The following is a 12831-nucleotide window of genomic DNA, read 5'->3' on the forward strand; positions in this document are numbered from 1 at the left end:
GTGTGTGTGTGTGTGTGTGGGTCCTCCCTGGCGTGGAGCACTTTCACTGTGTCTCAAGATTCCTTTGTCTTGACACCTTTACTGACAACTCATTCTCCTCCTTGCGACTGCTCACTTTCAGTCTCTCCAGCCAGCTAACTGACTTCTCCCACTCTCCCCAGGCCATCCACTCCTCCCCCAGGTCTGATCTCTCCCTACCCAGTTGTCTGCCTGTTAGCTCACAGTGCCCAGCCCTGTCACCTGGTTCTATGGGAGTCTCCCGCCCTGGTTTTGGAGTGTATGTGTCCTGGTGTGCTGGTGTGTGTGTACTGACTGGCACATTTATGAAGGACCCGAGCTGTTACAGTGATGTTACCTTGTTTTGTGACACCTGGTTACCTCAGGGGCGTCTCAATTTTGTTTTGTTTTTTATTTTTTTATTTGTTTTGCTTTCAATGAGCCAAAAGGGGGGTGATTTGAGCTTTAGCTTTTATTTTTTCATATTTTACATAATTATTTATTTCTGTAATATTTTTTACTGATTTTACTAGTTTCCCTAGAGGACTTTATGACTGTACACTGCGATGGCTTTTCTTGTTCAGAGCGATGCATCAGGAGAAATGCTGGTCTCCTGAGAGTGCTGGCGCTCTGTTGACTCTCACAGGAAGTGATTCATGACAGCATCAGGAGTAATAATCTGACCCCGAGCTGTCATGGAAATACAACGGCGCCCCGTGATCGCATCACGGGGCCACTGACGGTGGCGGTAGCAGAGTTTGACAGTGTGATCTAAAGGGTTAACACACGCACGTCTGCTGATCAGATCCGCCGGAGCCCATGGTAACCGCAGGGACACGACCAATGGCGTACTAGTGACGGGGTTAAATAAATAAATAAATAAATTACCGTCGTTATTTAAAAAACTGGCATGGGGTTCCCTGCTATGTTTGGTAACCAGCCAACGAAAAGCAGACAGCTAGGGGCTGATAGGCTGGGAAGGTCCATGGTTATTGGCTCGTCCAAGCCTAAAACTAGCAGCCTGCAGCTGCGGGAGAAGTGGAGCATCACACTAGATGCTCTAATTCTGGAGCTTTGCCCGCCTCTTCCTGATTGCCATGGTGCAGTTGCAATCGGAGTAATGGTAGCTGGGGTTGACGTCAGCTGTGTAATGTCAGCTGGCAGCACGCCCAGGGGATAGTAATGGAGAGGCGTCTATCAGGCACCCCCATTAATAACCCAGTAATAAAAAAGACAACATACACAATTTAACAAAATGATTTATTAAAATAAACACTTTCCATCATTCACTACTTTATTAAAACAAACAAAAAAAAATAGCAGGACCGCCGTAGTCCAAGGAATCCGCCATAGTCCACAAATGGGAACCTGAGAAAGATAAACAGAGAGAAAATAAAAACAAGAGACTGTCCCCTGTGAGCCACTGTATAGTATTAGTAGCCCCATGTACAAAAGTAATGCTTATCAATGAGCCCCTCTACAGTAGTAATGACCTGATGTACAGTAGTAATGCCCCCTGTGTTCCCCAGTACATGAGTAATGCCTCCTGTACAGTAATAATGCCCTCTGTGAGCCCCTGTACAATTATAATGCCCCTGTACAGCAGTAATGTCCCATTGTACAGTAGCAATACTCTCTGTGAGCTCCTGTACACTAGTAATGCCCCCATGTACAGCAGTAATGCCCTCATTCACAATAGTAATGCCCTCTGTACAATAGTAGTGCCCCCTTGTGCAGTAGTAATGCCCCATGGTCAGTAGTAATGCCCACTTGTGACCCCATGTACAGTAATAATGCCCCCTGTACAGTAGTAATGCCCCCTACACAGTAGTAATGCCCCCTTGTACAGTAGTAATGCTCCGTTGTGCAGTAGTAATTACCCCTGTGAGCCCCACTACAGTAATAATGCCCCCCTGTACAGTAGTATTGCCCAACTGTCACCCCCATGTACAAAAATAAGGCCCCCTCATACAGTAGTATTGCCCCCTGTGAGGAGCCTCTGTACAATACTAATACCTCCTGTACAGTAGTAATGCCTCTTGTGAGCCCCTGTAAAATTTGAATGCCCCCCTGTGCAGTAGTAATGCCCAATGTACCTTAGTAATTCCCCCGTGTGGCCCTGTACAATAGTAATGCCCGTTGTACAGTAGGAAATAGGCCCCATGTTCTCCCAGGATCCTGTGCGGCGGCGCAGATCTCATTTGCATATTAATTAGTGACAAATTATTACCTCTTTTATCCCTGATTACATTTATTACACTTTAACTGCAACATTCATAGAATGCTACCTAAAACCTTTCAGAATTAACTGATTTTAAAAATAATCTCCCTAAGTTAAAATATTTACTTTTATAGGACTATATATAGCGGATACGTCGGATGGCAGTTTGTGCTAGCTTCGGCAGCACATATGCTGAAATTGGAACGATACAGAGAAGATTAGCATGGCCCCTGCGCAAGGATGACACGTATAATCGTGAAGCGTTCCACATTTTCACGCATTTCTCAACCCCAAGTTTTTGTTCCCCTCATCTCCCAACATTTCTGGCCTTGTTAACCCCTTACGTTTTTTCGCTTTTCCTCTCCTTCTTATTCCAAAAGCCATAACGTTTTTTTATTTTTTCGACAATATAGCTATGTTTGGCCTTGTTTTTTGATAGAAAAGTTGACCTTAATACTATTAATTTATAATTTTATTCTTTAGATAGCGCTATTAATTCCACAGTACTTTACATACATCAGGAACACTGTCCCCATTGGGGCTCACAATCTAGAGTCCCTATCTGTATGTCTTTGGAGTGTGGGAGGAAACCGGAGTACCCAGAGGAAACCCACACAAACACAGGGAGAACATACAAACTCATTGCAGATAGTGTCCTTGGTGGGTTTTGAACCCAGGACCCCAGTGCTGCAAGACTGCAGTGCTAACCACTGAGCCACCGTGCTGCCCGTGACTGACATCTTTGATTTTACTTTTTTTTTTTATTTTATAAAGTAGTGGAGAATGGTAAAAAAAAAATCCAAGTTCGGTGAAACTGCTAACAAAGTGCAAGTCCGCATTGTTTTGGGGTTTTTTACTTTCCATGTTCACCATATGGTAAATCAGACTTCGCAGCATGATTGCCCAGGTCAGTACAAGTTCTTAGATACAAAACATGTATAATTTTTTTTTTTTATTTAAATGGTCAAAAAAAATTCAGAAATATGTAAAAAACAAATAAATTTACGTTTTCGCGATATTTTCCAGGACCGTAATGTTTTTATTTTTTGGGGATCTGGGACTATGGGAAGGCTTATTTTTTGTGCCCTGAGATGACTTTTTACTGATAAAACCGGGGGTAGATATGTGTTTTATTACAATTTAGGCTATGTGCACACGTAAAGTATTTTGTGCAGCTCCACTTCTGCATCTTTTTGCAGGAAAACACGTTTTTGTACAAGGTTGTGCACTACATCGGATTCCCTGGACTACGTCAGATTCCCTGGACTACGTCAGACCTGCCTGGGTTTTTATTTTAAATATATTGGTGAACCAGGGAAAGAGTTGGAGAGTGGGGTTTTTTCAAATAAACTATTTGTGTGTGTTTTTTCTTTTTACTTATCGGGTTAATAATGGGGGTGATTGATTGACGCCTCTTCATTAATAACTCCTAGACTTGATGACAGCTGACATTACAAAGCTGACATCAACCCCAAAAATATATTACCCTGATAGCCACCACACCAGGGCAATCGAGAAGAGTCAAGCAAAGCTCCAGAATTGGCGCATCTAATGTGGTGCAGAAATTCTGGAGTGGCTGCGGGCTGCTATTTTTAGGTTGGGAAGGGCCAAATAACCATGGGCCTTCGCAGCCTGATAATATCAGCCCCCTGCTTTCTGCTTTACCTTGACTGATTATCAAAAATAGGGGGAATCCCACGTAATATTTTAAAATTATTTATTTATTTATTAGGTTAAACAAGACTAAAAACATTGTTTAGTGCCACGTGAAAGGCTCTAAATGGTGCAAATGTATAATATGTAGGGGGGTTGTGACATTATATATCTGTAGGATAGCAATCTATTTTGTCTAAAATATTTCTATCATCTATCTAGCTTTATCATTTATATTTTTATTTTATATTTGTACATGTGTTTTTTGTGTATTTTTAGATGTTGAATTCTTTGCTTTTGACAAAATTCCGTTTTCTCTGCTGTCTTTATTTCAACAAACTTTATTATTAAGACAAAAACACGTCAAAACTGCATCAAAACACATGTAACAAAAATGCAAGGCAAAAGCGCAAATAAACTAAGGTACTGAATTGGTGCAGAAATTCTGCAGTGTCAAAAACTCAACAAACACTAGTCATGGGAACCCTGGGGTATGTGCACACATTAGTATTTGGTGCAGTCATTTCTGCACCATTTCTGCATTTCTTGGCAGGAAAAACGCAGCAGAAAAAACCCCGTTTCCGATACGTTTTTCTGGTGTTTTTGGACAGCAATTGCTATAGAGATAGATAATAGATATAGAAAAGACAATACATGGACAAATAAACATATAATTGCACAACCTCCAGACATCTAATATATAAAGCTGAATGTGTGTATGTATGTGTGTGTGTATGTCCGGGATTGGCATCTGCAGCGTCGCAGCTACAGTCATAAAATTTTGAACCCTCACACATCTGGACCCCGAGAGCGTCATAGGCTATGTTGTGAGGTGAAATTTTAACCCCGCGCGTTCCAATTTATCAATCAATTTTGCCCTTATCTACATAATGGGGAAAAAGTGAAACGAAAAGTGTATCCGCACCGTCGCATTTACAATCACAAAATTTTGCACAGACACCTCATGTGACCCAGGGAACGTCGTAGACTATGTTTTGACATGAAAATCTAACCCCGCGCTTTACAGTTACTCTCTGAAAAACATGCCTTCATTAAAGTAAATGGAGCCTGGAACTTCAGGTTATTAGTAGCAGCTTTGAGTGGTTGCTACAGGAACAAAAGACATTCATAGTATAAGAAGCGTATATGTGAGATAAGATGTCAGTGGGGAGATGAATAGAGAGAGACAGACAGAGAGAGAATCAGACAGATACAGACAGGGAAAGAGACAGAGAGATAGAGACAGACAGGGAAAGAGACAGACAGAGACAAACGGTGAAAGAGACAGACAGAGACAGACGGGGAAAAGGAGAGACAGACCTGGAAAGAGACAGACCTGGAAAGAGACAGACCTGGAATGAGACAGGCAGATATGCAGACAGGTACAGAGACAGGAAGACAGGGAAGGAGAAGACAGCCAGAGAGACAGACAAAGACAGATGGAGAAAGACACAGACCTTGATAGAGACAGATGGGGAAAGAGACAGAGAAATAGAGACATACAAAGTCAGGCAGACAGGGAAAGAGACAGACAGGAAAAGACACAGACAAAGAGACGGGGAGACAGACGGGGTAAGAGACAGACGGGGTAAGAGACAGACCTGGAAAGAGACCGACCTGGAAAGAGACAGACCTGGAAAGAGACAGACCTGGAAAGAGACAGACGAGGAAAGAGACAGACAGAGACAGACGGGAAAGAGACAGATGGGGAAAGAGACAGATCTGGAAAGAGACAGACGGAGCACATTACATGGCTAATTTAGTTAAATCTGTGTGGAATATCTGTGGTGTTGAAATATATGTTCTGAAATGCTTCTATTAGCTTAGTTTTTGCCTTTTAATAATTACATTTCTATCTATTTGTTTTGTTGTTTGTGTTTGCAGAATACACTTTTGTTAATGCATTCTATTTTGTTAACAGCAGTTATTAACACGGGCGAAGCCGGGTAGTACAGCTAATATAATAATAAAATTGTAACCTGTGGAGCGTATTGGACAACTTTTTATGATTAAATAAATAAATGGGGGAAAAAAACAGCGTGGGTTGCCCCTTATTTTTCATAACCATCAAGGGCAAAGCAGACAGCTGGAGGCTGTTATTATGAGGCTGGAAAGGCCCATGATTATTGGCTCCTTCTTAGACTAAAAGTAACAGCCCGCAGCCACCCCAGAAGCGGCACATCACATTAGATGCACCAGTTCTGGCTCTTTGCCTCAGCTCTTCCTGATTACCCTGGTGCGGTACAGGCCAATAACCATGGGCCTTCCCAGACGAAAAATAGCAGCACTCAACCACCCCAGAAGAGGCGCATCACATTAGATGCACCAATTCTAGCGCTTTGCATGGTTCTTCCCTGGCGTGGTGGCAATCAGGGTAATGGTAGTTAGGGTTAATGGCACCTGTGTAGTGTTAGCTGGCATCAAGGCCAGGGATTAGTAATGGAAAAGTATCTATCAGACATCGCCATTATGAACCCAGTAATAAAAAATGATACACACGTAAAAAATACTTTATTAAAATAAACACTTTCCATCATTCAATACTTTACTAAAGAAAAAAAAAAACAGCAGGACCACCGTAGTCCAGGGAATCTGCCATATTCCACAAATGGAAGCCTGAAAACATAAACATAGAGAAATAAAAACAAGACACAGTCCTTTGTTCACCAATTTATTAAAATGCAAAGTTCCCACCAAAGTCTGACATAGTCCAGTGTTTCCCAGGACGTTTCTCCACAATAAAAGACTATGGAGGCTCAGAATAAGGCTCAGAATGAGGCTCAGAACGAGACTCCATAGAATTTGAGAAGCAGCCGCTCTCGCCTCTTGCCGCGCACAGCGAAACCCGGCAATTCTGATGAATGGTAATGTCAGGAACGTCACTTATATGCAGTTGTATACCTTCTATGTCCCCCAAAATGTACTCGTGCCCCTTTTCGTGTTCCTACACAATAGCAATGTCCCTTTTTGAACACAGTCAACTTGGAATTGTTTCGCCTTTGTGTTCCTACACAGTAAAAATGCCCTGTGTGTGCCCTACACAATAATAGTTCTTCTCTTAGGGCTGTACAATTATACTACACCCTATGTGCCCCCTTTAGTCCCCAATACTGTTGTAATGTCCCCGAATGTTTACCCACACAATAATAATGGCCCTTTTTTCAGCCACATTAATTGGTATTGTTTGTCCTTTGTGCTCCTACAAAGTAAAAATTACCTCTCTGTGCCCCTATACAAATGTAATGTCCCCTTCCATCCCCCAACACAGTAGTAATGTCCCTCTTTGTTTCCCACTTATACTACAACATCTATCACAGGCAAAAGCTGCCCCCTCACTTCCTCCCAGCATGCTCTGCAGTGTGGATCTAATTTGCATATTAAATTATTGCACCATATCTGTTATTTTTTCCCTAATTAGTTTTTTACAGTTTGATTTCTTCATTAATAGGATATTACCTAAAATCTTTCAGAATTTACTGTAAAAAAATAAATAAATTAAAAAAATAAATAAAATGATGTCCCTAAGTTAAAATTTCCCATTTTTTTAGCCCTATATATAGCGGTCAGGTCAGATATCAGTTTGAGCTTGCTTTCGCAGCACATATACTTTGCTTTTGGCAGCACGTTTACTAAACTTGGTACGATACAAAGAATATCAGCATGGCCCCTGCGCAAGGATGACACGCAAATTCGTGAAGCGTTCCATATTTTGACTCATTTATTAACGCAAATGTATTTTTTTTTCGTCAATTTTTGAGGTAAGAACATTTCTGGCCTTGTTAACCCCTTCAAGCCATGGCCATTTTGCTTTATTTCCTTTTCGTTTTTCGTCCTCTTCTTCCAAAAGCCCTAACGTATTGATTTTTCCACGTGAGGGCCGTTTGTTGTACTTTTGAATTACATCACTCATTTTTTCCATATAATGTACTGGAAAATGGGGGAAAAAAAATCCAAAAGTGTAGAAATTGTAATTAAAAAATGAAATTCCACAATTTAGGGGGTTTTTTTTTGCTTTTTTCCTGTCACCACATTTACAATTTGGTAAAAGTGACCCGGCATTATGATGCCTCAGGCCGGTGCGAGTTCGTAGATACAAAACATGTATACTTTTACTTTTATCTAAAGGGTGAAGAAAAAGCAGAAGTTTGTTCAAAAAAAGAATAGCGCCTTGTCGCCATGTTCGGAGACCTGTAGCATTCTCATTGTTCGGGATCTGGGGCTCAGTGACGGCTTTTTTTTTTGCGTTTTGAGCTGATGTTTTTAATTATACCATATTTGTATATGATGATTTGATCGCCTGTTATTGCATTTTAGGGCCATGTTGCGATGACCAAAAACCATCATTTTGTCATCTGGAATATTTTTTCTCGTTACACCTTGTACTAATCAGATTAATTGCTTTTATATTTTTATAGCCCAGGCATTTCTGAACTCAGCAATACCAAATCTGTGTATTGTTGCACCCAGGGGCAGCCGAGCTGCTCGGATCCGGGCAATCCGTGGCTCGAGGGGTCCCAGATCCAGGGGCACGTCGATCAGTTTTTAAATAAAATGGGAAACATAATAAAAATAGTCCGACTACGCCACACGCGGTGCGCTTCTAGGGGTGGCATGGCCACCGCTGCCGTGCTTCCCTGGGGGTGATGGATGGGGCAGCGTGGATGGTGAAGCCCTACGCGAGCAGGGCTTTTCCCCAGGGGTAGGTAGGGGTTAATGTGGAGGTGCAGTGAAATACCTCAGTCCAGACAGGGGAGTGCAGTGTGGTCGCTTTACTTACATCTGGGTTCGCAACCTGGGGACGTGCTGGATCCCAAGTGCGCCCGAGTCCTGTGTCCCTGTGCCAACTGACCTGGTGCCACTCGCCTACCGATGCACTTGTGTGTGTGTGTGTGGGGGTCTTCCCTGGCGTGGAGCACTTGGAGGTCCTCCTGGTGACTGGGTCCTGCCGCAGGCAGTTTGGACTATTTAAGGGAATATGTCCCGGTCCTCCCTTTGCTGCTTATGCCTCGGATGTTAATGGTGGCAGATGAGTCCTGAAAACCCACCCACCTGGCAGAGAATAGACGGCTTGATGTCCCGGTCTGTTCTCGGATCTGCACCCCGTGCGTGCAAAGTACTAGGAGCCCTGGATTTCCACTCCCACAGTATTCCACTGTCCCTGGAGCTTGACCTTTCGTTCTCCAGATACTTTCTCCCCTGAGTGGCTGCTGTTTCTACTCAGGTCTTGGCAGGTTCTTTGCTACTTTCACTGTGTCTCAAGATTCCTTTGTCTTGACACCTTTACTGACAACTGATTCTCCTCCTTGCGACTGCTCACTTTCAGTCTCTCCAGCCCGCTAACTGACTTCTCCCACTCTCCCCAGGCCATCCACTCCTCCCCCAGCTCTGATCTCTCCCTACCCAGTTGTCTGCCTGTTAGCTCACAGTGCCCAGCCCTGTCACCTGGTTCTATGGGAGTCTCCCGCCCTGGTTTTGGAGTGTATGTGTCCTGGTGTGCTGGTGTGTGTGTACTGACTGGCACAGTTATGTAGGACCCGAGCTGTTACAGTGATGTTACTTTGTTTTGTGACACCTGGTTACCTCAGGGGTGTCTCAATTTTGTTTTGTTTTTTAGTTTTTTAATTATTTTGCTTTCAATGAGGCAAAAGGGGGGTGATTTGAGCTTTAGCTTTTATTTTTTCATATTTTACATAATTATTTATTTCTTTAATATTTTTTACTGATTTTACTAGTTGCCCTAGAGGACTTTATGACTGTACACTGCGATGGCTTTTCCTGTTCAGAGCGGTGCTGCAGCATCGCTCTGATCAGGAGAAATCCTGGTCTCCTGAGAGTGCTGGCATTCTGTTGACTTTCACAGGAAGTGATTCATGACAGCATCAGGAGTAATAATCTGACCCCGAGCTGTCATGGAAATACAACGGCGCCCCGTAATCGCATCACGGGGCCACTGACGGTGGCGGGAGCAGAGTTTGACAGTGTGATCTAAAGGGTTAACACACGCACGTCAGCTGATCAGATCCGCCGGAGCCCATGGTAACCGCACTGACACGACCAATGGCGTACTGGTGACGGGGTAAATAAATAAATAAATTAGTTGATTAAAAAACTGGCATGGGTTCCCTGCTATGTTTGGTAACCAGCCAAGGAAAAGCAGACAGCTAGGGGCTGATAGGCTGGGAAGGTCCATGGTTATTGGCTTGTCCAAGCCTAAAACTAGCAGCCTGCAGCTGCTGCAGAAGTGGAGCATCACACTAGATGCTCTAATTCTGACGCTTTGCCCAGCTCTTCCTGATTGCCATGGTGCAGTGGCAATCGGAGTAATGGTAGCTGGGGTTGATGTCAGCTGTGTAATGTCAGCTGGCAGCAACCCAAGGGGATAGTAATGGAGAGGCGTCTATCAGGCACCCCTATTAATAACCCAGAAATAAAAAAAGACAACATACACAATTTAACAAAATGATTTATTAAAATAAACACTTTCCATCATTCACTACTTTATTAAAACAAACAAAAAAAAAATAGCAGGACCGCCGTAGTCCAAAAAATCCGCCATAGTCCACAAATGGGAACCTGAAAAAGATAAACAGAGAGAAATAAAAACAAGAGACTGTCCCCTATGAGCCACTGTATAGTATTAGTAGCCCCATGTACAAAAGTAATGCTTATCAATGAGCCCCTCTACAGTAGTAATGACCTGATGTACAGTAGTAATGCCCCCTGTGTTCCCCAGTACATGAGTAATGCCTCCTGTACAGTAATAATGCCCTCTGTGAGCCCCTGTACAATTATAATGCCCCTGTACAGCAGTAATGTCCCATTGTACAGTAGTAATGCTCTCTGTGAGCTCCTGTACACTAGTAATGCCCCCATGTACAGCAGTAATGCCCTCATTCACAATAGTAATGCCCCCTGTACAATAGTAGTGCCCCCTTGTGCAGTAGTAATGCCCCATGATCAGTAGTAATGCCCACTTGTGACCCCATGTACAGTTGTAATGCCCCCTGTACACTAGTAATGCCCCCATGTACAGCAGTAATGCCCTCATTCACAATAGTAATGCCCTCTGTACAATAGTAGTGCCCCCTTGTGCAGTAGTAATGCCCCATGGTCAGTAGTAATGCCCACTTGTGACCCCATGTACAGTTGTAATGCCCCCTGTACAGTAGTAATGCCCCCTGCACAGTACTAATGCCCCCTGCACAGTAGTAATGCCCCCTGTACAGTAGTTATGCCCCCTGCACAGTAGTAATGCCCCCTGTACAGTAGTAATGCCCCCTGTACAGTAGTTATGCCCCCTGCACAGTAGCAATGCCCCCCTGTACAGTAGTAATGCCCCCTGTACAGTAGTTATGCCCCCTGGACAGTAGTAATGCCCCCTGTACAATAGCAATGCCCCCAAGATCAGTAGTAATGCCCACCTTTGGACCCCATGTACAGTAGTAATGCTCCGTTGTGCAGTAGTAATTTCCCCTGTGAGCCCCACTACAGTAATAATGCCCCCCTGTACAGTAGTATTGCCCAACTGTCACCCCCATGTACAAAAATAATGCCCCCTCGTACAGTAGTATTGCCCCCTGTGAGGAGCCTCTGTACAATACTAATACCTCCTGTACAGTAGTAATGCCTCTTGTGAGCCCCTGTAAAATTGGAATGCCCCCTGTGCAGTAGTAATGCCCCATGTACCTTAGTAATTCCCCCGTGTGGCCCTGTACAATAGTAATGCCCGTTGTACAGTAGGAAATAGGCCCCATGTTCTCCCAGGATCCTGTGCGGCGGCGCGGATCTCATTTGCATATTAATTAGTGACAAATTATTACTTCTTTTTTCCCTGATTACATTTATTACACTTTAACTTCAACATTCATAGAGTGCTACCTAAAACCTTTCAGAATTAACTGATTTTAAAAATAATCTCCCTAAGTTAAAATATTTATTTTTATAGGACTATATATAGCGGATACGTCGGATGGCAGTTTGTGCTAGCTTCGGCAGCACATATGCTGACATTGGAACGATACAGAGAAGATTAGCATGGCCCCTGCGCAAGGATGACACGTATAATCGTGAAGCGTTCCACATTTTCACGCATTTCTCAACCCCAAGTTTTTGTTACCCTCATCTCCCAACATTTCTGGCCTTGTTAACCCCTTACGTTTTTTCGCTTTTCCTCTCCTTCTTATTCCAAAAGCCATAACGTTTTTTTATTTTTTCGACAATATAGCTATGTTTGGCCTTGTTTTTTGATAGAAAAGTTGACCTTAATACTATTAATTTATAATTTTATTCTTTAGATAGCGCTATTAATTCCACAGTACTTTACATACATCAGGAACACTGTCCCCATTGGGGCTCACAATCTAGAGTCCCTATCTGTATGTCTTTGGAGTGTGGGAGGAAACCAGAGTACCCAGAGGAAACCCACGCAAACACAGGGAGAACATACAAACACCTTGCAGATAGTGTCCTTGGTGGGTTTTGAACCCAGGACCCCAGTGCTGCAAGACTGCAGTGCTAACCACTGAGCCACCGTGCTGCCCGTGACTGACATCTTTGATTTTACTTTTTTTTTTATTTTATAAAGTAGTGGAAAATGGTAAAAAAAAATTCCAAGTTCGGTGAAATTGCTAACAAAGTGCAAGTCCGCATTGTTTTGGGGTTTTTTACTTTCCATGTTCACCATATGGTAAATCAGACTTCGCAGCATGATTGCCCAGGTCAGTACGAGTTCTTAGATACCAAACATGTATAATTTTTTTTTTTTATTTAAATGGTCAAAAAAAATTCAGAAATATGTAAAAAACAAATAAATTTACCTTTTCGCGATATATTACAGGACCGTAATGTTTTTATTTTTTGGGGATCTGGGACTATGGGAAGGCTTATTTTTTGTGCCCTGAGCTGACTTTTTACTGATAAAACCGGGGGTAGATATGTGTTTTATTACAATTTAGGCTATG

The 12831-nt window shown here is 42.9% G+C and overlaps 3 non-coding genes across 3 annotated transcripts; all 3 read left to right on the forward strand.

The window, feature by feature from the left end:
* The first annotated feature begins 2386 nt into the window (after positions 1-2386).
* On the forward strand, positions 2387-2493 carry LOC142253793 (U6 spliceosomal RNA). Its single transcript, XR_012726828.1, has one exon. It is a non-coding gene; the product is annotated as a U6 spliceosomal RNA (small nuclear RNA).
* Positions 2494-7479: 4986 nt separating this feature from the next.
* Positions 7480-7583, forward strand: LOC142253819 (U6 spliceosomal RNA). Its single transcript, XR_012726851.1, has one exon. It is a non-coding gene; the product is annotated as a U6 spliceosomal RNA (small nuclear RNA).
* A 4267-nt stretch (positions 7584-11850) lies between these two features.
* Positions 11851-11957, forward strand: LOC142253804 (U6 spliceosomal RNA). The gene has a single exon (XR_012726837.1). It is a non-coding gene; the product is annotated as a U6 spliceosomal RNA (small nuclear RNA).
* Positions 11958-12831: the final 874 nt, after the last annotated feature.

The sequence above is a fragment of the Anomaloglossus baeobatrachus genome, chromosome 9, assembly GCF_048569485.1.
Source record: "Anomaloglossus baeobatrachus isolate aAnoBae1 chromosome 9, aAnoBae1.hap1, whole genome shotgun sequence".
Taxonomy (NCBI): domain Eukaryota; kingdom Metazoa; phylum Chordata; class Amphibia; order Anura; family Aromobatidae; genus Anomaloglossus; species Anomaloglossus baeobatrachus.